Source organism: Oryx dammah, unplaced genomic scaffold (genome assembly GCF_014754425.2).
Source record: "Oryx dammah isolate SB20612 unplaced genomic scaffold, SCBI_Odam_1.1 HiC_scaffold_27, whole genome shotgun sequence".
Classification (NCBI taxonomy): Eukaryota; Metazoa; Chordata; class Mammalia; order Artiodactyla; family Bovidae; genus Oryx; species Oryx dammah.
The window spans coordinates 11,418,534-11,446,246 of record NW_024070211.1 but is presented as its reverse complement, the minus strand read 5'-3'; the positions used below and the strand labels follow the sequence as shown (position 1 = coordinate 11,446,246).

Here is a 27,713-nt window from a genome sequence, read left to right as displayed (position 1 = left end):
GGGGGATGAGGAGGGCAATGAAAGACAGGCTATTGACCCTCTGCTCTCCAGAAGCTGACAGTCTTACTGGGAAGCATCAGTTTCATGTGCAATACAAAGCAACACGTGACAAATTCGGTTTGTAACAAACAAACGCTGCAAGAGCTCAGAAAAGGATATCAGTAAACTTTCAGAGAATGAAATATCTTTGAAACCTCTTTCTTCTAACAGTTCTCTTATTCTTGGCATCTTTTCCCTTAACCACTTCTCCTTTATCTACTTGGCAACAACTGAGTGATTATTTCCTACTAACAAAACTATCTTGAGATGATCTAAACATAAAGCACATATTTTGCCTGTTTGGAATGCAAGATATGATTTTTAAAAATAAAATACTATTCACATTTTCACTGGGAAAAAAGCACTAAATATACTGTGTGAAATTTCTTGCCTTCAAAAGCAATTGTGTTATTTCAAGTGTTAAGGATGCCAGAAAGCTTGAAGATTTAAAAATAACCTCACAAAGAGCTCGTTTCCAACACCAGATGGAAAGAAATTACTCTAAAGACTCACATGTGGGAGGACATATATACAATACAATATCATATGACACCATGCAAAAGGTTTATATAATTATGTAAAACCATCAAGATTCGCAGGACTCCGCAGGTAGTAAGTTAGCAACAGTGTCGATTCTCTGAATCATTAAAAATCATAAAAGGGCAAGAAATTGCAAGTGGGTGGTAGCAAAAAAAAAAAAAACAAAGAGCCTTCACTTTAAGCTGCCTTCCATGTGTCTCCACTACATGATGAAATGGTTGGCAGGTAAAATTTGAGAGCTTAAATCCTTGGAGCTCTTGACAGTTCTGCCTGTGTCCATATGGTCAAAACAAGCAGGGGAAATGAATTTCAAAAATCTGTACCAAGTGTATTATCAAGGTGAAACACTTTTAACTTGAATATATGTGGAATTGCAAACTGGTTAACTGAAATACATGCCTGACATATAAATTAAAATAGCATTTCTTTATAAGATGATGTACTGTTAAGATCCCATTGTGTTAAAATGATTATAATAGTGTTATTAATTTACACAAGTATTAATAGCTGAAACACAATCACAACTGAACTTTGGCATAGTACTTCCTAGTCACAAATTAGCAAAAGTATACATTTTGTTACACTTATGGGTAACAGGCTTAAATGCAACCAATTCAAAATACTGCTATGCTCTATTGTTGTTAAATCACAGAATTTCTCACTCAAAACTTTTATAACTTTATATGGTAATGCTATCAAAATATAATAGTCTGAGTGACTATTAAGGCAGAAAATAACTAAACCTTAGTCTATACTGTGTCCAATGTCACAATTCAGACATATAAAGGGCCTACCAAAAAGTTTATTTGGATTTTTATAGGGCATGGAAGACACAAGGAGCAGACAGATTGCATTTATAAATCACAATAAACTACAGGAATATATACTATACCCAATTTTTTATCTTATTATTTCCACCTAGTTCCAAAAGAAATTGAGGTGTTCCTGTCCCTATTAATAGATAATATTTCTAGATAATACAGTTAACCTTTGAATAACAGGGGTTTGAACTGTGTGAGTTCACTTATACTTAGATTTTGTTCATGCGTAAACTCTACAGTACTACATCATCCAAGGTTGGTTGAATCCTCAGAGGCAGAATCACATACATGGAAGAACCACACATACAGAGGTCCAACTATAAAGTTACACATGGATTTCCAACTATGCAGAACGTTAGCACCCCTAACCCCTTCTCTAAGGATCAACTACAACGCAGAATTATGGACATACATTGAATGTAGATAGAACAGAATTAGATAATATTAATAGAGTATCTGTTGCTTCTTCCAATTTTATCATTATATTTAATCATAGTTTCTATCTATTTTATCAGATAATCTTGCCTCTTCCTCCCCACTCTGCGAAGATTACACTAACCCTATCCAAGCTCTACTCTACATAGTTCAGAAACAACGTTAATTTCTATAAGCAGACATTGCCCTGAGAGTTGGAAAAGAAGACAGCCCAGATTAATTGGGAGGAAACGACCCAAAGAGCCCTCAACCATGGAAGGAAGAGAATGGCAATTCAATACACAAATCACCATTTAATCCACATGGATTTAGGTTGGAGATAATCAAGAGATACCTGCAGAATCAGGACTGGTCTTAATAAATATAATAATAAAACAACAAAGAATGAAATAAACTATAAAATAAACATGATACCAGAATGGCTCTGGAATTTCTCTTTGGAAAGGACTTTTTTTTGGGGGGGGGGCATATTTACTTAGGGTGACTTGGGGGAAACTGATGAAAATTAGGAGGTAGGGTATATTAAAGTCTTTCCAAGTCATTCCTTGAATTGTTCTGGCCACAACCGTGGAATGTTGCTTTTCTTTAAAGTTCAAAAAGTAGTCAATTTATTTTCAAATACTTCAAGGTGGGTACAATCCCACTTAAATAAAAATAATTAGCAAAAATAAGTGTAAACAGACTTTTATCATAATCAGATTTTCCCACTATAACTTCCCTAAAACCAACATTTGAAGTAGTGTCAGTGAGGAAGTTAATTCTAAGACCGGCACTCAAAACATCAAAGTTCTCTTTTCCAACACCTCCAATTTCTGAATAGTGTTAACTGCTATACCTCTTTTATCCTTCTCCCTGTGTATTCATTAAATAATAGCACAGTAAATAAAAAAACAGTGTAGTAAATCAAAATACTAATCTAATCCAGTGTGTATACCCACTAGATTGTCACAGGGCATTTTACTGTGCACATTATGAACCCACTCATAAAAAGGACACAGAGTAAGTCACCAGTGATGCACCAACAAACTTAAACAACAAGAATTAACATATCTATTTAGAATCTGGCTCTTCTCTAACTAAAAGCTATTACAAACACAATGAACCAATTCCCTTCCAGTAATTCTAGATTCTCTACATAAATAAGACTTGTAACTTATCAATTCAGAGGGCCCTTTTAAAAGTTTTTAAAAATCTAATCTTTGGGGGCTTTATTCAGAGAAAGAAAGCAAAGTTGTTCATAAGAAAAAAAAGTTGCTAGAATTATTCTTGTTTAGCTCACAAATAAAATTAGATGATTCTATGCTTAAGCAGTAGGTGAGAAAAAAAAAAAATCCTTTAGAGGTAGCAATGGATCTGTATCTGAATAGGCATGTGACCAATCACGAATTTGATGGGACTCTTGGAAAAATACACTGGTAGCATTTGCTCTGACCTTCCTAGATAATAAGGAAACAGACTGTGATCTAACGTATGCACCTCTTGATTTCAGAACCACGTTCACCCTCTGATAGCTACCAACATTCCCAAGTTATAAAATCGGATCACCAATATTAAATTAGATTTGGACATTCAGAAAACAATATAAGCAATCCCTATCACTCGAGTCACAAATCACAGACTTCGTATTTTAAATCACAATCTACTGATAAGCATATCAAAGTACCTACAGAGAATTCAAGAATCCTGTGACTTGTAGGGAACTCTTCTGACAAGCTTAACTCTGAAGCTTTTTTTAGGAAACCAAACAGCACTGTAAGCACACTATCTCCCATAAAATGAATCTGTTTAAAATTAAGTCCATAAGCTAAGGAACGAAATGGACGGCTGGCTCTGTAATTTCCAAAAATGTTAAAGTCAAGCTGCATACAAAACAACACACTGCTGAATTCTAAATTTGAGTTGTAAACCTGGCAAAAGAGAAAAACAGGAAAAATACATAGGTCATATCTCAACAAAATGCCACAACTATTTTTTTTAGAGTCAGGAATCATTTAAAATCATTTTTTAATTTAAATATTAGCTTCGAAATGTTTCTAAAAAGAAAAAGAAAGAAGATATAAGTACCTTTAAAATGAAAAGAGGAAGATTTGTGTTCTATTCTGTTAATATATAAATTATCATATCACATTATTTTATATATTGTATTGATGATAAGCCTACTTTATAAGTCCCTTGGACTGCAAGGAGATCTAACCAGTCCATTCTAAAGGAAATCAGTCCTGAATATTCATTGGAAGGACTGGCGTTGAAACTGAAACTCCAATACTTTCTCTGGCCACCTGATGCAAAGAACTGACTCATTTGAAAAGACTCTGATGCTAGGAAAGATTGAAGGCAGAAGGAGAAGGGGACAACAGAGCATGAGGTGGTTGGATGGCATCACCGACTCAATGGACATGAGTTTCAGTAAACTCCAGGAGTTGGTGATGGACAGGGAGACCTGGGGTGCTGCAGTCCATGGGGCCACAAAGAGTCAGACACGACTGAGTAACTGAACTGAACTACTTTATAAAGGCTTCTCAGGTGGCGCTAGTGGTAAAGAACCCACCTGCCAAAGCAGGAGACAATCCCTGGGTCAGAAAGTTCCCCTGGAGAAGAAGGAAATAGCAACCTTCTCTAGTATTCTGGAGAAACCCCATAGAAAGAGGAGCCTGGTGGGCTCCATGGGGTTGCAAAGAGGCTGACACAACTGAAGCGACTGAGCAGGCACACAAGCCTACTTTAAAATGCAGGCTTATTTACCACATCTACTACTCCGACATAATAAATATGATGTGAATGTTTAACAAACATCAAGGAAATGTCAGCTCTTAGACCACCAAGAAACGGAAGAGGTGCAGAGAAACCCACTTAAGGGATAAAACTTTCTTCTATTAGTTTAGTCTGTCTGTTGACAGCCAGAGTTTTCAAGTGTCCAACCGGGCAACTGGTGGAGTCCTTAGCTCTGAGCAGAATGGAACCCTAAGAGGTTTTCTTAACCTGCCACCAGCCATCTTCTGCCACAAGGGTTGCTCATACTGATGGGGCATTTAGGACCTAATCCTTTCAACAAACACCACTCCAAATTCAACCAGCTGGCCATACTAATGAAGCTCAGAGAAAACTCAAAACAAAAAGTTCCATCAAGTTCCTTTCACAAAGGGACATCTCCCCCACACTTCAAATTATTAATAAGGAACATTCTTAAAGAGAACTGAAAACAGAAGGAATATACTGATAAATGACAAGCACAGATGGAAGCTCATGGCCAAAGGTACAAATGAGAAAGCATGGGTTATTACTGAGTAGTTAGTTCTTTTTGACTGGAAAATACAAGTAATAAAGAGAATAAAGGTAGAAAGGTAGACTGGGGCCACACTACGTACTCCTGCTACTGCTAAGTCACTTCAGTCGTGTCTGACTCTGTGCGACACCATAGACGGCAGCCCACCGGGCTCCCCCATCTCTGGGATTCTCCAGGCAAGAACACTGGAGTGGGTTGCCATTTCCTTCTTCAATGCATGAAAGTGAAAAGTGAAAGTGAAGTCGCTCAGTCGTGTCCGACTCTTAGCGACCCCATAGACTGCAGCCTACCAGGCTCCTCTGCCCATGGGATTTTCCAGGCAAGAGTACTGGAGTGGGGTGTTATAAAACACTGGTATAAATGGTGGGAGAATTTTGGTGAGGTCTACAGAGTCAGATCATTTATTGATATTTCTAAGCCTGAATTCAATTATACAAGGGGAAAAAGTGTAGTTTTGTTCTAGAAGAAAGAGGAATCAGAAGGTTAGCATGCTGCAGGTAAGTTCACTTTTAATAGTAACAAAGATATACCATACTTCAGTTTCCCCAGGGATATAAATAATGCTTATCTTTACCTTAATTATAACCTTGCTGTAGAACGCATTCTGAATTAGCACCTTGATACCAAGGCAATGTGATGCTCAGTGTTTATATTCACTTTTTAATCTGTCATTTATTGAGAGCTTATTGTGTGCCATATATTGTTATGTTCTCCATATGGATTATATTAATAACACCTCAAGAAACTATTTTATATAACCAAAATTGGTCAGCTGGCAAAGAACTTATTGTTTCCAACTTACAGAACAGGAAAACAAAGAGTATGTCAAGCTTCCCTAAAAAGTAAGAAAGAGTTAATAACAAAACTGAGATGAGAATTATATAAAGATGTATATATTTTATTTAAAGGATCAAAAATATTGTCAAAACTGAGAATACAGAAAACAGTAACGATTAACAGCACTGGGTACAGTGTGCATCCTCCAGAGAGTATAAAATCACTATAATAATATCCAAGACAGAAAACATCACCATTTCTTCCAATCTTCCCTAAAAACAGAACAGAATAGCAGCTGTGAAATCACACAGACTACTAAAAAAAAAAAAAAAAAAAAAAGCTTGGCATTTCATGAAAAAAACTAACTCCTAATCAGCAATACATGCCAAAAAACGAGAGGTCTCCACAGACTAGTCATTTACGGTTGGGTACAGTTAGAGAAAAAAACAGGATGAGAGTCGCTATTCATGTGGCCAGAAATCAATCCCTCGGCAATTTGTTTCACGTGAGATCACTTTCACTCTCAAGAGAACGCCGGTTTCTGGGAGGAACAAACCTGTTTTGGCAAACCCCCACCAGGAATAACAGCCTGGCGATACATCTCGGTGGACGAGCCTAGATCCTACCCTCTCCACAGGTAAAGGCAGCCCAGCGGGCGGAGGAAATACGTCCAAGCCGACAGATGCACAAACTGAAAAAGGAGGTCACGAAGCTGGGAGAATCGGTTTAACCCCTTGGTCTCTGAGACCCGGGAAGACTCAGTAGGAGAGTATGGAGACCGGGGAGGGGGGGGGGATTTTTTTTTTTTTTTTAATGATATTGGTGTCTGTGGCGGGAGGGCCTTCAAGTCCTTGAAGGCTCCCTCCACCCCTCACAACTGAGCCTGACTTCAGACCGCCCAGCTACCTCGTCACCCAGAAACCGCTCTGCGGCTGCACCCCACACCTTCACCACCCGAAACCTGCAACTCGCCCCCCACCTGCTTTCCTTCAAGGGCTCCTGCCCACTGTACCATGACTGCCTGACCAGACGGTACCGATCGCCCCCTCGTCAAAAATGCACCCGGAGCCTAACTTTTAAACGCTCCCCTGCAGCGCCACCCCGGCCTTATTTCCCCCTCAGGCCGACTGCGTCCCGGCTCCAAGCCGTCGGTCGCCGGCTTGCAGAGAGGGCTTTGCGGAGGCCGTGCAGCCCGCGCCCCCCGGCCCGGGCCTGCGGAGGGGCTGGAGACAAAGAGGCGGCGGCGCCGCCGCGGCCTCCAGGACCGTCCCCTCGGGGACAGCTCCGCGCCCCCCACCTCCCCCCACCCCAGGTCCGCTCGCGCGCCACCACAGCCTAGCCTCACCGGTGGTTCTGAGGGCCCGGGCTTCTCGCGCCCGCCGCCGCAGCCGCCAGACGAACAATGGCAGGAGAAGGCGCGGGCGTCCGAGGCTCGGCCCTCTGCGGCTCGCTGGCCCCGCGGGCTGCAGGCGGACTGACTGACTACTAACCCGCCGGCCGGAGGGAGGGAACGAGCGAACGAGCAAAGGGAGCGAGCGGGCGGCCCCGGCGCGCGCCCTCCCGCCTTCCCTCCGCGAGGCGAGGGCTGGCCCGGCCCGCAGCCAGCCCGCCCCGCGAGCCCCTCCCCCTCTGTTCGCCACAACATTGTAGTAAATTTCTATTGGACGGCGCCGGAGGGAAGGAGGGGGCCGGGTCCGCGGCCCGCCAGCCCATTGGCTAAGGCCGAGTTCTCGCTCCTCACGTTTCCCCCCGCCCTCCCCTAGGCCGGTAAAGAGAGGGGAGCGGAAGGGAAAAGAAGGGGAAAAGGCCAGGGGCTAGCCGCGTGTGCGCAAGCGCAGGACCGCTCTCAGGTCCGTAAGTTCCCGGGGCCCCCGCGCTACCCACATGGGGAACAGAGTAGCTAGTGCCCGAGACGAAGGTGACGCCCTTTCCCCCCTCCGCTCCCCACCCCTCTACCCTCCAGGAGGGCCAGGTAAGGGTGTGAGATTTGGAAGTTGCTCCCAAGCTAACCACGCTCTCTGGCTGTCCCCCAAATGCACCTACTGATCTTAGATAAGTCATTCAGTTTTTCCGGGCCTCGGTTTCCTCATCTACTATCTTGACATCTCTAGGCGCCATCCGAACCCTGACAATCGATGAGACTTTACCTCTCCTGGTAGCTATGTAAGACCTGAAATGGATGCTGAGTGTTGCGGCCACGCCAAGATTTTAGCTGTCTTCTGCATTTACGGGTTAATTCTGCTGTGGCACCCTCAAAATCGTGAGAACTTAGCTTCGGAAATCTGGTCTCCAGCTGAGCTTAGAATAGCTCTCACAATTGCCTGATGTGCCCGTTATTTCCTTTCATTAGCTTCAGAGGCCACTTGAACCTTCCACACTCCCTGCCAGGCTGGTGTCTAAACCAGCGAGCAGAAAGAAGGCTCAGTTTTAAGCATGGTCCCTATAAGGTAAGATAGTTCTGGTATTCCCATTTTAGAGATGAAGAAACCCAAGCAGAGAGACTTAGACCTGCCAGGATAAGAAGCCAGGCAATCTGACATGGGAGCCTGTATATGCCAGCTAGGCTGTCTCCTTGTATCTAATCCTAGACCCCTCACAACTCAGGTTGGCCTCTAGAAACAGACTGCTGCTGCTGCTGCTAAGTCGCTACAGTCGTGTCCGACTCTGTGCGACCCCATAGACGGCAGCCCACCAGGCTCCCCCGTCCCTGGGATTCTCCAGGCAAGAACACTAGAGTGGGTTGCCATTTCCTTCTCCAATGCAAGAAAGTGAAAAGTGAAAGTGAAGTCGCTCAGTCACAGCCCCATGAACTGAAGCCTTCCAGGCTCCTCTGTCCACGGGATTTTCCAGGCAAGAGTACTGGCGTGGGGTGCCATTGCCTTCTCCAGAAGTAGACTACTTGAGTTCAATTCTCAGTCTCCCTGATTGTTTGGACTACTCTGTGCTTGTTTCCAACCCATAAAAGGGGATAGTAACAAACTCCTACCTACCTCATAAGAGTTACTGTAAAAATTAAATGAGGTAAAATATGTAAATGACTTAGCTCACAATAAGATCTACCTAAGTGTTAATTATTCCTGCTATTTGGAGACTAAAATATGGACTGAGAGGTGTGGGGCTCACTGACGTAACAATAATATATTTGGTAAGCACTAAATTGTCAGCACTGAGCAGAGCACTTTACATGGTTATCTGTTTGAAACATCCTAAGAGACCCTTTAGGATCACCTGACTACCCTATCTGAAACAGCCTCCACTAACACACCCTTATTGGAGAAGGAAATGGCAACCCACTCCAGTATTCTTGCCTGAAGAATCCCAGGGACAGAGGAGCCTGGTGGGCTGCCGTCTGTGGGGTCGCACAGAGTCGGATGTGACTTAGTAGCAGCAGCAACACACCCTTGCCATGCTTTAATTTTGCTTCATGGCACTTCTACCTGACTTTCTACTATATACTTATCTATTTGTCCCTCTCAATAAATTGCTGCAGTTTAGACTCACTAGATCACAAGCTCTGGGAGGGCAGGGACTCTGTCTTTTGGTTCATCTCCCAGAACAGTGCATACTCAATAAATATTTGCTGAATGAGTGAATGAGTTATCCCCATGTTATATAAAAGGAAGCTGAGGCTTAGGTGGCTTGGCCAAGGTCATTCTGTGTACTAGGGTGAAGCACCTGTGCTTGAATATTCTGGTCCCCTGCCTCAGGTCCTCAGGTTCAGGGAGCTCTAGCTCTACCACCTATGTGCCTCAGAGGTTCCCTTCACCTATCAGACCTGGAAATCTGGTGCCATGAAGGATAAATCCTGAAGATCAATCACAAGACAGCTCACCACTACCATCACCGTGTTATCCAGCAAATACAGATTCATGAAAACCAATATTCTCTATGCTGTGAACTGCTAGGCAAGGATAATAGCTTCTATTTAAAGAGGCTTGGTTGGAGTGGGTAATATTTAATAATCATCACCCTGAAAAAAAAAGTGGGGGTCTCAGACTAGAAGAAAACAGCTGAACATAAGGCAGATATAAACCACTCAAATTTAGACTGCCGTGTGACACCACATCAAAAACTCTTGGCGCAGGCTTTAGAATCTTAAAATATTTAAAATCCAGTCCTGGCTTTTAATTCTTAGACTGGAGATGAAAGGGCTTTGTAAACTGTAAAGTACTATCCACACAGATTTTTGTTAATTAGTTAGGTATACACCATAGCTTGTTAGGCTAAGTGTCAGATCCTTGGGCACAACTGGGCCTAACACATAGTAGAGAGTGAGAGGAAAAATCATGCCCAATCAAAGGCAGAGAAACTACCCTAACTCCTGTGCCCATCTGCCCTCTCAGAAGAGGCCTCTGCAAACCAGACATCTGGTCCCAGCTCACCCCACAGAGGCTGCCTTTGAGTACAGGGTTAAAGGTCCCAAGCACCATCTCCAAAGCTAATTTCCTAGGAAGAAACTCAGCTCCCTCTCTCCCTCCCTGTCCTATGCTCACATCTGGGTGGCGGCTGTGCCACGCTCCAAGCCCCAAGATAGGGTCTCTAGGGGCCATCTCTATGCCGCCTGCCAGCTGAGCCCACTGCTGCCTCCCCACCACCCCTCCTGTTTCTTCCTAGGGAATACAGGCCCTGCAAGCTGCCTCTCAGCCCCTGAGTGGTCAAGGGCACTAAGGGGAAAAAAAAGAAAAGAAAAAAGATGGCATGAAAGGGTCCTAATCCTTCCCCATTACAAACTGAGCTCCAGCAAAAAAGCAACACCAGCTGCACAGAAGAGGGTGAAATTAGGTGGTGACCATGGAGGAAGGCCAGGGAGGGGAGATGGGGCCTCCGATGACCTGGAAGAGATGAGAGTGGAAGAAAGCAGGGGTAGGTGGGGGAACAGTTGGAGAATGAACCATTCCCAAATCTGGGACGTGGGTGGATTAGGGACACAGCTGGCCTGAAGCCCCAGTGATAGGGCTCATGGAAAGCATTTGTTGGTTGTGGGGGTAGCAAGAGATGAAGAGGGCTTTGAAAAGCTGGGCCCACCAGCAAAGTGTTCTGAACAGTCACTACTGAATAAAAACCAACACTGGTACCAAAAGTACATGAAGAGTAGAGCTTTCCATACAGCCCCTAGTAATAGAATTTAAGTCATTTTACAGCTTTTAAACACAAATGATAAACAGGGCAGAAAAATTGCTATTTTTACAATGGTATGCCTTTCTAAGGGATTACTTTTAGTAGTACTTGCATTGTTCACAAAAAATAGTGAAATAATTTAAAAATTTTAATCAGCATAAAGCCATCAATCAGAAATAACTACCATCAATATTTTGGTGAGAGATTTCCCTTCTAGTACCTCTCCTATCATATACTTTTATATATATATATTAAGTCACATGAAATTGCTGATTTTATAAGTTATTAGCAATTGCATATGGTTCAGCCTAATGCTTTTTTAAAATTTAGATCGTATTGTTTCAGAACCAACTTTTTTTCTCCTAACAATATATTATGACACCCACAGTGCCCTCAAGTGGATGTACCATAATTTAATTAAATTTAAATGTTAATCATTTAGGTTATTTCCCCTTTTTCTCTCTTTTTACTTTTTTCTCTTTTTTCTTTCCTCTTTTTTTCTTCTTTGTCTTTTTCTGTTTTCCCATTTTTCTCTCTTAATACTTGACAAATATCCTTCTTATATCTAAATTATACCCATGATTATTTCTTAGAATGCACTGACTGCAACATATGTATATATATTTTTTAATTACAGCATACAAGGCTGCCTGTGCTAGCCTTTTTCAAGATAAAAGCAAAAGAAATCAACAGATGCAATGAAAGACAATATGTTAAATGAATACTCTTTCATATTTGAAAACACAGAGCATGTTTTGACCTCTCTGATAGAATGTACTTTGCTTACAAAAACTGAGTTAAGCTCTGTTTTAGAGAGTTCTCTGTGCATAGTAAAAGCAAAGAAAAAAAGACCAGTAAATATGATTAAAATACATATACTGGAGTTGGCAATTTATACCCTTTCTTCTATGAAGACACTCCAAGAAACAAGGGGTAAAAGGGAAGGAGTTGAAATGGTAAAAGAGATTCCAGTGGACCGTCACTGAGGTATTCTTTAGGCCTCCAGATTCACAAAATGTAGAACTAGATAGGCCCTCAGAGATCAGCAAGCCCAAGCTACATTTAAACAATTTGGAAAAGGAGTCCAGAAACTGGAAGAGGCTTTCCTGAGGTCACACAGCACAGGGGTGGCAGAGTCCAAACCTGAACTCAAGTTTTCTGACCCCTACTACAGATTCTGTTCACTTCCTTCTTCTAAGTCCAGCTCATTTCTCTTCTGAAGTTGGAGGCCACAATAAATTGTACAGCCATAAAACCTAGGACTATCTGAGCCAGAAGGGAAATAACTTATTATTAAAAATAATGACCATTACATTTATTAGATATTTACTATGTGCCAGGCACATACTGAGTACTTCATATGCATTAATGCACTTAGCCTCATAGCACCCCTGGAAAGTGTTATTAGCCTCAATTATAGTCTAAGAAACTACAGTCTAGAAACATTAGATGATTTGCCCAATGTCACACAGCTTAAAACTAAATCTGTCTTCTACCACTGTCCTCTGCCACACTCGGCTTTCATGTCACTCTCAAGAAAGCACTTTGGAAATTAGATGAAGGAGCAACATCAACGTCTGTCCCAAAACCCCAGGGAATGGCTGCTGTGGCTGCTTCTGACTGGAGCCCTGGGACATTCAAGGAGGGACCTAAGGATCTGACCTCCCAAGACCCTTCCAACCCCCTTCTCTTACCAGCTGGACTCAGCCTAATGGCCCTGATCCAGCCAAGCTTCCAGCTCACTCAAGCTTAACCCACTAATTCTCTCTCCTTCAGGCAGGGAAACTTCCAGGCCCAGAGGGCTTCCCAAGAAACATGGGGACAGGCTCAGTGCCACCAGCTAGCTGAGCCCCTTCTAAACCTGCTGAAGTCAGCCTACCCCAACCCTCCCTTGGGAGAAGGCAGAGGAGGAGCTATGACGAAGCAGGCAGGGACTGGGGGCCAGGCTTGACTTGCCCTAAGATCCTCCAAAGTTGCTGAAGCAGGACAGTTCCTGAACTGTCTGTCCTGCATTTAGCTAGTCTCCATTTCTAAGCCTTCCAGTGACTGAAGTTTCTCCATGGGGGAAAAAAGAGAGAAATCACTACAAATAAGCTCCAGCCTTAGCTCTGCAATAAGTTCACTGTGTGGCTCTGGGCAAGTCACTTACCCTCTCTCTTACCTCAGGCTGCCTTAACAAAATGCCATAGACTGAGTGGCTTAAGCAATAGAAATTTATATTCTCAGAGTTCTGGAGTCTGAAGTCCAAGATCAGGGTGCCACCCTGGTTAGATTCCAGTAAGAGCTCTCTTCCTGGTTTGTAGACAGCCACCTCTTCTCAGCCCCCCACATGGCAGAGAGAGGGGGAGCTTGCTGGTGTCTCTTCTCACAGGGACACTAATCTCATCATGAGGGCCCCTCCCCATGATCTCATCTAACCCTAATCACCTCCCAAAGGCCCCATCTCCAAATACCATCACATTGGGATTAAGGCTTCAACGTGAATTTTGGACAGAACACAAATATTCATCCATTACACCCTCTCTGGGCTCCCATTTCCACACCAATCAAATGGAGGTGCCTATCCAGGATGTCACAGAGTAGCAAGAAGGATCAATTATATAGGAGGTGCACAGGGTTTTTCAGATGACAGGCCCACATCTGCACTGAGTATGAGTTATATTGTTTATTTTTATTTTATTCTGCTGTCAACAAAGCAGGAAAAAAAACTCTCAATCCCAAGGCAAAAGCCTCCCTGGAACTGAGGACACACTGGTCCCCCTTTCTTCAGCCAGCAGACGTTTATTGAGCATCTCCTGTGTGTGGGCCCTGGGGACCATGGAATGAATGCGATGAGTCCAGCAGCCCCAAGAACAAACATCCTCCTCCTCATCCCATATTCGGGTGATGGCAAGAAGAGGTAAAAGGATCGGGGACTTTTGAGGTAGGCAGACCTGGGTTTAAATCAAGGCTCCACCAGGGACTTCCCTGGTGGCCCAGTGGCTAGGACTCCACACTCCCAGCACAAGGGGCCAGGTTTGATCCTGGTCAGGGAATTAAATCCCACATGCTGCAGCTACAGATCCCACATGCCACAACTAAGATCCGGTGCAGCCAAATTTAAATATATATATTTAATCCTTATTTTTAAAAAAATAGCTCCACCGCTAAGATGCTATGTGAGTTCAGACGAGTCACCACTCCTCTTCCTTATCTATAAAATGGGGATGATATGTGCCAACCATTGTACCAAGTACTTTTTATGCAACATGTCACTGAACCTTTACAACAGCTGCTTGAGGAAGGTATGACCATAATGCCCATTTTACAGATAAGGAAATAAGAGTCTCAGAAGTGAAAAACTTCCCTAAGATCACCCAGGTAGTAAGGGTCAGAATTAGGATTCAAACCCACATCTGCCTGGCTTTATTGCTGGTGCTCTTGCAGCTTACAGATTGTCTGCATTTCTGTAATGGTCATTGCAATAATACCAGTGTACAGAGCACTCTCTGTGTGCCTAGATCCTTTACCTGCATTCTCTTATTTAGTTCTCACAGCCCTACAGAGTGGGTACTATTTTAACCCCATTCTTTCGCTTTGGGAACCGAAGTCAGAGAGGTGAAGCAATTTGCCTAGTGTCACACAAGCTTCCCTGATAGCTCAGTTCATAAAGAACCCGCCTGCAATGCAGGAGACCCCAGTTCGATTCCTGGGTGGTTTGATTCCTCGGTTGAGGAGACCCCTGGAGAAGGGATAGGCTACCCACTCCAGTATTCTTGGGCTTCCCTTGTGTCTCAGCTGGTAGAGAACCTGCCCACAATGTGGGAGACCTGGGTTTGATCCCTCGGTTGGGAAGATCCCCTGGAGAAGGGATAGGCTATCCACTCCAGTATTCTGGCCTGGAGAATTCCATGGACTCTATAGTCCATGGGGTCACAAAGAGTCGGACATGACTGAGCCACCTTCACTTTCACACAGCTAAGAAGGGGTATAGTGGGAAAGCCAAGTATGTCTGATTCTAGAACCCTATCCTTGCCTACTACTCTATCTTGCCTCTCTTCCCCAGTGAAGCCACATAGGCATCTTTATCTGTTTATCTCTGTCTGGATGAGAAAGCTGAAGCCCAGCAAAAGTTAACAAAAAGCCTATGGGGACCCAACAACTCAGCAGCTAAGCAGGGACTTGATCCCAGGCTCCTGAGTCTTAAACACTGGGTTATTTCCTTCACCCATAATACCTGAATCCTGGGCATCAGAAAATGCCTCTATGGGACTTCCCTGGTGGCCCAGTTGTTAGGAATCTACCTGCCAATGCAGGGGATATGGGTTTGATCCATGGTCCAGGAAGATTCCACATACTTCAGGGCAACTAAGTCCGTGTGCCACAACTACTGAGCCCACATGCCCTGGAACCTGTGCTCTACAACAAGAGAAGCCGCTGCAATGAGAAGCCCATGCACCGAAACCAGAGCATAGCCCCAGCTTGCCATAACTAGAGAAAGCCCGTGGGTAGCAACAAAGACCCAGAGCAGTCAAAAAGAAATTTAAAAAAAAATTTTTTTTAATTTTTTTTAAAGAAAGAAAAAGCCCCTATGAGCTAGACCTTTGGAAACCACACCTAGCTCCTCCAGGGGCATGGGGATCCCTTCTAAACCAAGCCAGGCATGGAGAACCAAGGGTGTAAGGGAGAAGAAACTTTCCAGAACACTGCCTGGGAAAGACAGCAATTAAACTGGTTATGCAGATGCCCTTAGCTTTGGGCATCTCTGCGTTGGTCTCTCTAAGCCATGGACTCATAGCTCGAAGTGGAGAGAGGAAGCTGCTCCAGGCCTGGGGCCCCACTGGCCAGCACAGCTGTCTGCTGTGATTTCTGCTGAGAAACAAAAAGCTCAATCCTCTGGGCCTAAGTGCTAATTACCAATAATGACATAATAACCATGTGGGCCCAACAGCCAAACAGTCCCAGCTAGAAATTCTGCATAGCTCAGACTTAGGAACAAAAGATCTGGGCACTCCAACAGAAACTGATGCCCTGGCAGAAAATGTCAGAAGCTAAAGGGCTTCAGGATTGACCAACCAAAGTATTATCTGGCAAATGGAGAGAATGATGACCACTCACACAATTATTTATTAATTTATTGTGTTTGTGTGTATGTGTGCATGCTCAGATTAGTGCTAGAGAAGAAAGCTTCATTTATTCATTAATTCACTCCACAAGGACTTCCCTGGTGGGCTAGTGGTTGAGCGTCCACATTCCAGCATGTTTGATCCCTGATCTGGGAAGAGTCCATATACCAAAGACCAACTAAGCTCATGTGCCACAGCTACTGAGCCCGCGTTCTTGGCCCCGTGCTCCGCTACAAGAGAAGCCGTCACAAAGAGAAACCCATGCACTGCATCCAGCCCCTGCTTGCTGCAACTAGAGAAAGCCTGTGAACAGCAACAAGGACCCAGCACAGTCAAAAATAACTTAATTAATTTTTAAAAATTCGCTCCACAAATATTTGTTGAGCACCTACTATGTACCACAGACTCTTCTAGGTGCAGGAGATATGACATTGAACCAGACAGACAAATATCACCATCATCTCTGAGCTTACATGCCAGTGAGGGGAGTCAAACAATAAGCAGATACTCCATGAAATATTGTAGGTTAAAGAATGGTAAGAGATGTGGAGAAAAATAAGCCAGGAGGGAGGAGAGGGAGTGTTGGCGTTGCAGTGTTACACTGTTAAACAGAGCTGTCTGGAAAGGCCTTACTGAGCAGGTAACATTTAAACAAAAAAAAATTAAGAAGATAAGAGAATAAGTTATGAAAGGATCTGGGGTAGGTGTTCCAGGTGGAAGGACCAGCAAGTGCAAAGGCCCTGGGGTTGGCGGTGTGGCTGGTAGATTCAAGGACTTGCCACCTGAGACAAACTTCCAAGTCATTAACAGAAATAGGAAAGAACAGGCATCAGCTAGACTGATCACCCACTGTATACTTGAGCTCTCTTACATCTTAGGACAGTTCTGGAGGTAAGGATAATGCTCACTTGTCTCGCTGCTTTATGGTTGAGGAAACAAGACCCAAAGAAGAGAGGTAATGATCCCACAGAGGCTTCCCAGGCGGTGCAGTGGTAAAGGGTGCAGCAGCCAGTGCAGGAGACGCAAGAGACGTGGGTTCAATCCCTGGGTGGGGAAGACCCCCTGGAACAGGAAATGGCAACCCACTCCAGTATTCTGGCCTGGAAAATTCCATGGTCAGAGGAGCCTGGCCGGCTATGGTCCACGGGGTCCCAAAGAGTCAGACCCGACTGAGCACACAGGCACACAGTGAGCCCATGTCACACCGCTAGAACAGGCAGATCTGCTTGCCTCCGCTTTTCCCCAGCCTCCCTGCTCCTCTTCTCTGGGCCCTGTCTGTGCGAATCTAAATATGTCTGTATTGAGTGAATGAACGGATGGGTGAATCCTGCACATTCTCAAGCCCTGCCTTCTTCATGAACTGCTCCCTAACTGCCCTTAGCTGATTTCTTCTTGCCTCTGCTAATCTCAGAATGACAATAACAGCAATTTCAGTGTGCCTGCTATGGAAGGAGTACTCTACCTGAATTATCTAATTTAGCCCTGAAGTACCAATGAGAAGCTGCTAATATTTTTCCCATTTTATAGGTGAGAAAACTGAGGGAGAACACCTTGCTAGGGGCCCCATGGCTGGTCAGTGGTGAAGCTGCGATCTAAACGGAGCTCTCTCTTGGCCCCCAAATCTCTCCTTTTAATCCTGTAGTGTTAGTAGAAACCTCTGACATCAATCCATCCCCTTCCTTTTATAAATCAGAAAAAAGGCTCCGAGAGGGCACGGGGAAGGGATACCGCCCTCCAGCCCGCAGTGTAGCAGTCCTTCCACTCCACCAGATTTGGGGCCTGGACCAGGTTTGCCCTTTGACACCTATCTCACAGCCTCTGCGAAAGTCTTAGTGTTGCCTTAGCTCCCTGAGGACAGTGCCAGAGAGCTCCGAAGCCACCTCTGCCCCTGAGCCTTCAACTGTCCCCACAGCAAAAAAAACAGCCAAGGCCTGGGTGACGCAAGACCCTCCTGACTCTGCTTTTCCCAAGCACTTGCAGTGGCAATGGAGCAGAGGAGGCTGCAGAAGGGCAACTCTGTCCTCGTGTGACTCCTGGAAGAGAGGCCATGCAGGCGTGGTGCCAGGAGGGCAGAGACGGGCCAGGGGCAGAGGCCAAAATCAGGCCAAGGGTGAGGCTAGAGTGTTCCAGCCAACCAGGAAGGGGGAAGTCGGGGGTGGTGGTGGGGGATGCTGAGCCTCTGACTTTGAAACCAGTCTACTGGATGTCATCTGTTCAGCAAGAAACTATTGAATACTCCAAGTCCCTAGACTGAGACGTTCTCAGAGGGAGCAGTTATCACAGTTGCTATAACAGCTATCGCAGCAGCAATCACAGTTGCTCCCTACCACTGGGAATTCCCAGGTGGCTCAGTGGCAAAGAATCCACCTGCCGATGCGGGGGATGCGGGTTCAATCCCTGGGTGGGGAAGATCCCCTGGAGAAGGAAATGGCAACCCACTCCAGTATTCTTGCCTAGGAAATCCCATGGACAGAGGAGCCTCGGGGACTATAGTCCATGGGGTCGCAAGAGTCAGACATGACTAAGCAACTGAGCGCACACACACACACACACACACACACATAACACATATTCAATGATCCCGTATCCCTGAGCGACTAAACAACAACCTACCATTGAGGCCTCACTGTGCTGAGCCCCGGACTAAGTGCTCTATTCACCTTACTGCCAATCCTCACAGTAAAGTCACCCCATTCCACAGCAGAGGAAAGTGAGGCTCAGGGAGGTGCCATGATAGCCAGCATCACAAGCATTCACAGGACCGTGCAAAACGTGTCCGGAGACCTACATTCCTGCTCTGTGACCTTGTGCCATCAGCCGCCTACTCTGATGTGAATTGCCCACATCTGCACCAAAAGAGACTTGGTCACCAGCCTTTGCTGTAAAATCCAAGAGGCTCAGGGATCCAGTGCCACCCACAGATACAGGACATGACATTTGCTCCTCTCCCAATCACCCAGAAAAACAAGGGCCTGATTATCAGCTTGCAGGGGAAAAAAATTAAGCTACATATTTTCAAAAATTTTTGTCCCTTTTTCAGGGCTGCCTCTGGTTTTGGCCTCTAGTCTGGGAGGGGCTTCCTGGGTGGGGAGCTGGGGAGAGTCCAAGCCTTAAGACCACATGTCCTTGAGCCTGAGGCCAAGAGGGGCAAGGGACAGGAGGGAACAAGCTTGGCAGTGGGCCAGGACCCCTCTGGAGATATGGGGCTGTTTCTTAATCCTTTCCTTCCTTTGTTGGCCAGCGCTGGCTGCCAGGAGAGGGAGGGGAAGCAGTGGGTGGGACCAGGGAGACCAAGAAGTCCAAATCATGATGATTTCAGTAGAGCTGCCTTTGACGGGTGCCTATGACATTCAGACACCATACAAGGCCATTTGTGGGGCTTACCTCACTGAAGTCTCCACCCTTCCCTGTGAGGAAGGCCACTGTCTCCATTTCACTGAGGTGGAAACTGAGGTTCAGGGAGGGCAAAACGACCGAAGGCCACACAACCCATAAGTGGCAGAGCCAGCAGGGACCCCAGTTTGTTGACTCCTAAGAGAGACGGCCGCTGGGTGTGACTTGAGTTGGGGTGAGAGGAACAAGGAGGGAAGCGGGAGGCTGGGTGGGGAGAGGAGCACGGTGGAAAGGGCCCTGGCAGTCTCACTGGGGGCGGGGGGCAGCAGTTACAAAGGCGCAGGAAGAAAAGGGTACCAAGTGTGGGATCTGGGCCTGCCTCCCTGTCCAGCCTCATCGAAATCAGCACCGACCTCTCCCTTCCTGCTCCGGCCATACCAAACTAGGTACTTAGGACCTGAGCACGTGGGGTAGGTTCGACCCTTCACACATGCTGTTCCCTATGCCTAGGAGTCTGTTCCCTCCACTGCCTACCTAGAGAGCTCTTATTCATCCTTCAAATCCCAGCTGAGCTATCTCTCCCCTCCGATGCCCAGTGTTAACTACCTGCTGGTCTGGGCTCAGTCACTTCAAGCTTCCTGAAGGGGAGGAACATCCTCTCTGCGTCATCTTTGTGCCCCGCCAGAACCTGGTACACAGTCTATGCTCGATAGATGTTTGTTGTCTCTGCTTGTATTTTCTCATTGAAACGTTGAGGCAAGCAAAACAGGTTTGCTTTTCTTAAAAAGTTTATTACTTTTCACTTTTTTTCCCCCTTTGGCCTCACCTCACAGCATATGGAACTTCCCCAACCAACTGACCGGGGATCAAACCATGCCCTCTGCAGTGGAAGCACAGAATCTTAACTGCTGGACCACCAGGGAAGCCCCCCAAACAGATTTTCTCATCCTTCCAAGGCGAGGACAACAGGGCAAGAGAGGGGGTGATTTCCAGGGGCCACACAGACATCAGTGGCATTGGCAGGGCTAGACTCAAGGCTTGTCTGCATCTCACAGCCCCACCCGGCCTCCACCCCCAAAGAGCTCTCACCCCTGCCAAAGTCACCTCGAGGGACCCCTAAGGCAGGAGGAGGGGCATGGGCCCGGGGGGAACTGAGGCAGAAGGTGCAAGGAGCAGACAAGGGGCTCTTACCCCCTGACCCAGCTGTGTCCCTCAGCAGAGACTCCAGCAGGTCCCATCACCCCCAGACCTAAGACATCACTCTCACCTCTGTCCCCTCCTGCCTGCCCACAGGGGTCCCTTGACACGCCCTGCAGGCTCTGGCTCTGCTTCCTGCACAGAGCTCATAGCCACCCATGGTGCATGCCCCGCCCCCCAGCTCAGTCCTAGGCCCCAGATCTCAGCACCGCTCACCTGCAAAGTTGCCCTGCCCCTTCCCTCCTGGCTGTGTCCACACCAAGTGATCCAAGTGCAATACAAGCCTGACTACCCCCTTGCCCAGCTTCATGTCCAGTGGCCCCATGGCCCCCACGTCAAGTCCCCTAACTCCCCTGAACCTGTCTCGCCAGCCGTGTTCCCCCAAGTGCAGGTCACAGCTCTGTACATGGCCAAGCAATTCCTTCCACCAGGATGGCTCTTTCTCCTTGTCTTTGCCTGAAGAGACAGTCGCAGGCCACACTGTGCATCCGTCAGAGGTGGGGCTGGTAGTTCCCGTGTCCTCCTCCCCAGCCAGACTCCGAGATCCGCGGGGCAGGAGACGGCGGGGCAGAGATGACACAGTCTCACCTCTGTGCCCCATGCCCAGCACGGGGCTGGGCACAGAGTGGGTGTGAGTGAAAGCAGACAGATAGGAAAGGGAGGGACATTCTTACTTCCAAGAGGCTTCCTCCCTTCCCACGTGTGGGCCCCTTTCAGAACCTGTTAGATTGGTGACTACCCACCCATCCCCAGCGGGTTCCTCCCAGGCCTGGTCTCCACTGTTTCAAGAGGGATGTTTTTGTAATCCCAAAATAATACTCATAATTATAATAACAATAATTGCTATCACTGAGTACTCACCGTGTGCCTTACGTGCATTATTTAATCCTCATAAGAATTCTTAAGAGGTAGGCAGGTTCTTTCTTTATTCCCATTTTACAGATAAGGACAGTATGGTTCTAAAAGGTTAAATGTCTTGCCCAAGGTCACACAACTAGAAAGCAACAGATCTAGGATTCAAAGCCAGGTCTATCTGACTCTCAGCTACCACGCTATCAGGCCTTTGGCTTTCTGTTCTCTCCTTTCAATACTTTTGGAGCACCAGAGTGGGTGGGGTGCCGTGTGTGTGTGCAGCAAAGAGTCCAGCAGCCCCCACCAACCCTGTGCTGGGTGATGCAGACAGACAGAAAGGACTCAGACCCAGCCTCTACCTTCGTGGGGCAGGTGAGTCTCACATGAAGAACTGTGGCCGTGGGGTGAGCAGCCTTGGGTCTGAGCCCCAACTCCACCCCCAAATAACTCTGTGACTCTGTAACTCACTTGATTTACTCAGCACCAATTACATCATCCATAAAGTAGGGGCCATAATGCCTACCTCATAGGGTCACTGGGAGGACTAGATGAAATAATGTGTCTAGAATAACATATAACAACCAGCCCAGCATATTAAAAAATCCAATAACTGGCAATAGTATATATGAGGACTCGAATCTGTACTATCCCCAGGCCAAGGTAGGATGCAATTCTCCAGGCTCCCTCACTGCAGCCTCCTCAGCCAGGGCCAAACACCAACAATGAGAATAGTCCCTGCTCCACCCATTTGCTCATTGAATAATCCTTTGAGGGAAGTATGTTTTACTCACCCTATTTTAACAGGTGAGGTAACCGAGGCCCAGAGATGGTGGGTTATTGAATCAAGTCACACAACAACAAAAAAATGGCAAAGCTGAGTCCTCTACTCAGCCACTTCCACACTGGGCAGAAGCCAGCCCTTATCCCTGGACCCTAGCCAGCCTGCTGGGGAGGCTGGGGCTCCTGACTCCTAGATTCTAGATCCTCCTGGGTGGGAAGTTTAAAGTAGGAGAAAAGAGCCAAAAAGAGGAACCCTTTACTTTGGCCCCTCCCAGAATGAGCCCAGGGTGGGGAGGAAACCAGCAGTTACCAAGCAGGGCCCTGTGCCCAGCACTTCTCACTAGCTCCTCCCACTACCCACGTGGGGCAGGTGTTAGGATACGCATGTCTCTGATGAGGTCTCCAGGACTCAAAGAGGGTTGTGTCTTGTCCGAGGTCACACAGCTAGGAAACTGGCAGTCTTGGGAGACAGAGTCCCTCCTCATCCCTCCCGCTTTCAGCCTTAGATCTCCCCAGCAAGCAGTCCCACCCTCCTGATGAAATCCAGAAGCTCCACCATTCATTCCCCAGACCTAAGCAGAGACCCTGAGTCTAGCTGCCCATAGGCCACTCGCTCTGCTCCCTGACGCCTGCTTGGTACTTGACCCCACACTCAGTTCAGAGGACTCAGGGCTCACTTAACAGAGACCTGACCCCAAGGAATTCACCATCTTGGGAGCAAAGCGAGGACTCGCGTTCACTGAACCCCTATAATGCTGGGCACTTCACATGCGTTAGCCTTTTAATCCAATACAAAGTACATTGATGGGTGCACTGTGACTCCAAATTTATAAGTGCTTTCATTCAGAAATATTCACTGCACATCTACTACAAGCCATTCTATCCTCAGTGCTGGGGGACAGCAATGAGCAGGAGAACAAACATCCCGGCCCCTTGTGGGGTTCACACGAATAAAACAACAAACATGCTTGTATCAGGCAAGTGTTAATATTCCCACCTCACAGAGGCAAAACTGAGACGCAAAGAGCCACCTAGCTTGCACACGGCAGAATAAGGATTCTAGTCCAGGCCAATCTGCCCCGAGACCTTTGCATTGTGTCACGTGACCCCAAAATCACCACATCAGCATGCCAGGCATCCCGTGAGAAGTCAGCTGGTTGCAACAGGATCCTAACTTCAGAGTTAGGACCCTCCCTCGTCTCTTCCTCCCCCACCCCAGGCTTCCCTTTATACCTCCCAGTGGCCGTTCCTTAGCAGAACCAGTACTCACCCAGATCAGGATCCCACAGCCGTCAGGGAGAAGCCATGGAGCCATCGCCACAGTGACACATGGAAGGAAAAGACAGCAGTGAGACACAGCACAGCCAGCAAACACGTCTTCGGGGTCCCTCTTCAGCCTGCGCGTGGGCCCAGGGGAACCCTGCCCTCCCTCTGACTCGGGCTCTTTGGGACAGATACTCCCTTAGTCAGCAATCTGATAATCTACCCTGAGCTCATGAGGTCTCCCAGGGCCCAGCCCACTGGAAGCAGCAGGATCCCTGTGCACAAACATTAGCTGAGCACCTACTGTGTGCCAGGTGTCAGTCCTTGCCCTCATGGAACCTACAGTCAATGAGGAGGCAATCTTACCATAACTGAATTGCAATTGTGATGAGCGCTTCAAGGAGGAGACTTGAGAACTTGGCTCCATACCCTGGCTCTATGACATACTAGCTTTGTGATACCAGGCCTATTTCTTCATTTCTCTGCACCTCAGTTATTCTTCTGTAAAATGGGGAAGGTATTAGTACCCACCTCCAGGGTTGTTGTAAAGATTGAGTTAATATATGTAAAACATTTTGAAGAATGCTTGGCACACAGTAACAGAGTAAACTCTTCAGAAATGTTAGCTACTGTTACCATAGGGAGCTGTAGGCATGGGTTTCAGAGACCTCTAGAGTGGGTCAGGCCACCATTGACCTGAGAAGGTAGAGATGAAAGGAGATGAGAAGTGAAGCTCCGAGCCCAATGCCCGGTGTATGGTAACTAATTACTCAATAAATAGTGGTGACATTTATTGGTGACGTAAATACGACTGTTCTCCAGTGCAACCCCAGGATAGAGCATCTTGGCAGAGCTGCTGTCAGAAACGCTCCCTCCCCACAAACATACACTTAGAACTGCAGCTTTGAAATGAAAAATAACCAGCCCCCACCTTCTCACCTGATTCCACAAACGTCTCTTTTCCTTTGACCTTTCCAGTAACCAAGGAAGTGGACAAAGACAGAATTATTACTATTCCCATTTTATAGATGAAGACAGTGAGGTGATGGGACTCTTCTCTGTGTGTTCTTGGGCCCTCATTTCACATCTCCAAACCGAGTTAAGTGATTGAGCCAAGATTCTAGCTGGCACCTGCCTGGATTTTGCTTTCCCTTCCATTTTTCCCTTCAGTCTCTGCAATACTATGTGTCCAGTCCTAGACAAGCCTTTGAACATCTCCAGCTTCAGTCCCTTCATCTGAAATCTCGAATCATAATTAGAATTGGAGCCTCCTGAGCACTTACTGTGCATGGCGCTTTGTTCCAAGCCTTTCAAATGTCAAACAGCCAGCCCAGGATCCAAGCTTTCCCTCCACAAGGCTCAGTCACTGCTACCTGACCCTTCCTCTAACCCTTGACCCTATCGCCAACTTCAGCCACTCACCCACAGGCCAAGGAATGTCTGCACTCAACGACTCCAAACCCATGCTTTACTGATGGAGAAACTGAGGTCCAAATTGGCCACATACCCCAGGGTGCCTTTCATACCCAGCTCTTGCACTGAGCATAGTCAGGTGGGGCTGGCCCTTTGGAAAAGCTCCCTGTGAGGCCCTGACCCACAAGTTGCTCCTTCTGTTCCTTACCCCACCCCTGCTCACTGGGCCCAGAGCGCACCCACACAGCCTGTCCCCCACCTCCCTAGCCTGAACATCGCAGAGCTGTGAGCTCACCCAGCAGGGGTCAGGCAGGTTCTGCAAGTAAGGGTTAAGTAATGCGGGCGCCTCAGTACCTACTGGGTGGAGTCACCCTCTTGTAGCTGAATCTGGGCTTTGGAGTCAGACAGACCTGGCTTAGAATCCCCAATCACTTCCTAGTTATGTGACTCTGCTCAAATCAATTCACCTCCCTGAATAGGGATAATACCTAGTCCCTCAGGAGGATGTTGGGATTATGAGAAATACGTAATGTTGCATATGAAAGGCTTGGCACAACGCACCCTGCACAAGTGCTCAAGAGGCTACAGCTCTGTGATTCGAGAACACAGGCCAAGAACAGGACTTGAGTGCCCGTTACACTCAACTTTGCCCTTTATCCCCATTCTCTCCCCTCCCCTCACGTGGGGTGAGGATTGTCCCAAACTAGGTCCTGGGGGCTGCAGTAATGAGTGCTGGAAGATCTTAGAGACTCTCTGTTCCTTCACAGAAAGAGAAAACTGAGACCCCGGAGAGAAAAGTGACTGCCCACAGATGATCAGGGAGTAGAATCCTGCCCCATTAACCAATATCAGACTCTTAGGCCCTGGAGAAACTCCGAGTGACCCATGCCCCAGGGGACTGTCATAAAGGTCTACTCCGCAAACCCCCAACAAATCTCAGGCCACCATGGCCTCCACGGTGAGCCTTTCATGGGTATCCTATTCGGCTCTGGTGGCTCAGACAGTAAAGAATCCGCCTGCAATGTGGGAGACCTGGGTTCGATCCCTGGGTTGGGAAGATCCCTTGGAGGAGGACATGACAACCCACTCCAGTACTCTTGCCTGGAGAATCCCAATGAGGATTCTGGTGGGCTACTGACCATGGGGTTGCAAAGAGTCAGATATGACTGAGTGACTAAGCACAGCACAGCACATTCAGCCCTTTGGCTAGCAGAGCCATACACGTCACACAGGAGGTACTCTGGGAAGGCTTGGGGAATAACCACATGAAATTCCTCTCTGGTTCCACAGCTCCGCTCAGGCTCCCCCTCCAGGGGGTCTCTCTTTGCATCTCCCTTCCTTGCTCCCACCCTGGCCAGCCTCTGTCTCAGATCCTATCAGTAGCACCCAACTCTAGCCAGCAGCACTCTGGGCCTCCAGAGGCCTCTACAGTGTCAGCATCTTCCCAGCCAGGCTGGGATGTTCCTGTCCAGCACAGCCAGCCAGGCTCCCAGCCAGTGTCCATTTCGCAAACAGGGTGCTGGCTTTGCCCTGCCACAGCCCCATTCCCACTGGCCTAGGGACCGGGGCAGCTGGGAGCTTCTGTTGGTACCTGGGGCCTTCAGGAGGGAGACTAGCCTGGTCTAGGCAGTTCAGGGATGGGCTGATCAGAAAATAGATGGGTGTCACCCACACAAGACACTCCACCCGTATCCCGCATTGCCAGGGACCTGGCAGGTCCTGCCTGACTCTTCTGTATACACAGAGGAAACCTCAGGGCTTCCTCACCCCATTCCCTTCTTAATGCACCCCTGCTGGCCTGTTCCCAGACCAGCTACCATTCCGGTCACTGCACACTCAGTGCTCATTTGATTCTGCTAATGCCTGTAAGATCTGGATTATTGATAAAGAGGAACCTGGGGCTCAGAGAGGTGAAATGACTCATGCAAGGTCACATAGCAAGGAAATGGCAGGGCCAGGCTTCAAACCCAGTTCTGCTGCACGAAAAGCCTATAGGATCCCCGAAGTCCCCTTCTGTCCCTCCTCTCTGCTCCCTACAGCTTCGGAATGCCCTTCTTCCCCTAACTCCCACCTTTTCTGCCACGTTTCTCCTCCTCACCCCTGGTCAGAATGAACAACTCCCACCTCACCGGTGCTCTTAACACCTTGTTTACATACACTGGACAGCTGAGGTGCAGGAGTTATTTCTGAGGCGTCTGTTTCTCTGACACTCAGAAGGACCCTGAAGGCAGAGAGTGACCCCACTAAGTGCCCCCTTAGACCTGAGAGTCTGTCACTTATACCTCCACCCTCCCCCATGCCCCCCTCCCATGAAAAGTCTTCTGGTGGCCTCCTGTTGATCCCCTCCCCACCCCCAGCCTCCTGCCAAGGCCAGTCCCCAGCTTGTAACTGGGGTGAAGGTGGGAGCATGAAGTAAGTAGCCTCTGGGGCTCTGCTGCCAGTGATCTGGGCGCCCCGGGGCCCCACCCTCATCCTTCAGTAGCTGAGCTGCCCGAAGCCCCAACCCAGGTCAGGCTCTCCCCAAATATCTTCCTGGAGAAAGGGCTCAGAAGCAAAGCGGGGGTGGGGAGCTGCCTTCAGTTCTAATCTGGGAATTTAAGGGGTCACATTCAGTCACTCCTCTCCCAGAAGAATCTGTGGGCCTCCGGAGTAACCTCCCCTAATCCTACCAGGTAGTCCTCCCCGCCCTCCTTCTGGGGCAAGCTTGGGCTGAGGTTGGTCTGGACACGTCCTGGCCTCCAATTTGCTGGAGGGAAG

At 47.3% G+C, this 27,713-nt stretch overlaps 1 protein-coding gene across 19 annotated transcripts in view; it reads right to left on the bottom strand.

Annotated features, from left to right (window-relative positions):
• The window catches only part of EPB41 (erythrocyte membrane protein band 4.1), a 183,549-nt gene that overhangs the window by 154,883 nt on the left and 953 nt on the right, over nucleotides 1–27,713 (bottom strand). For 15 of the 19 annotated variants that reach the window (XM_040229735.1, XM_040229736.1, XM_040229737.1 and 12 more), the window contains exon 1: nucleotides 7,241–7,485. The exons of 3 other annotated variants lie outside the window; for them this stretch is intronic. The gene's annotated coding sequence lies outside the window, so the exon portion shown is untranslated. Of the gene's footprint in view, nucleotides 1–7,240; nucleotides 7,486–23,550; nucleotides 25,993–27,713 lie in introns of those variants that run through there. One more of the 19 variants, XM_040229731.1, reaches the window with a different exon arrangement.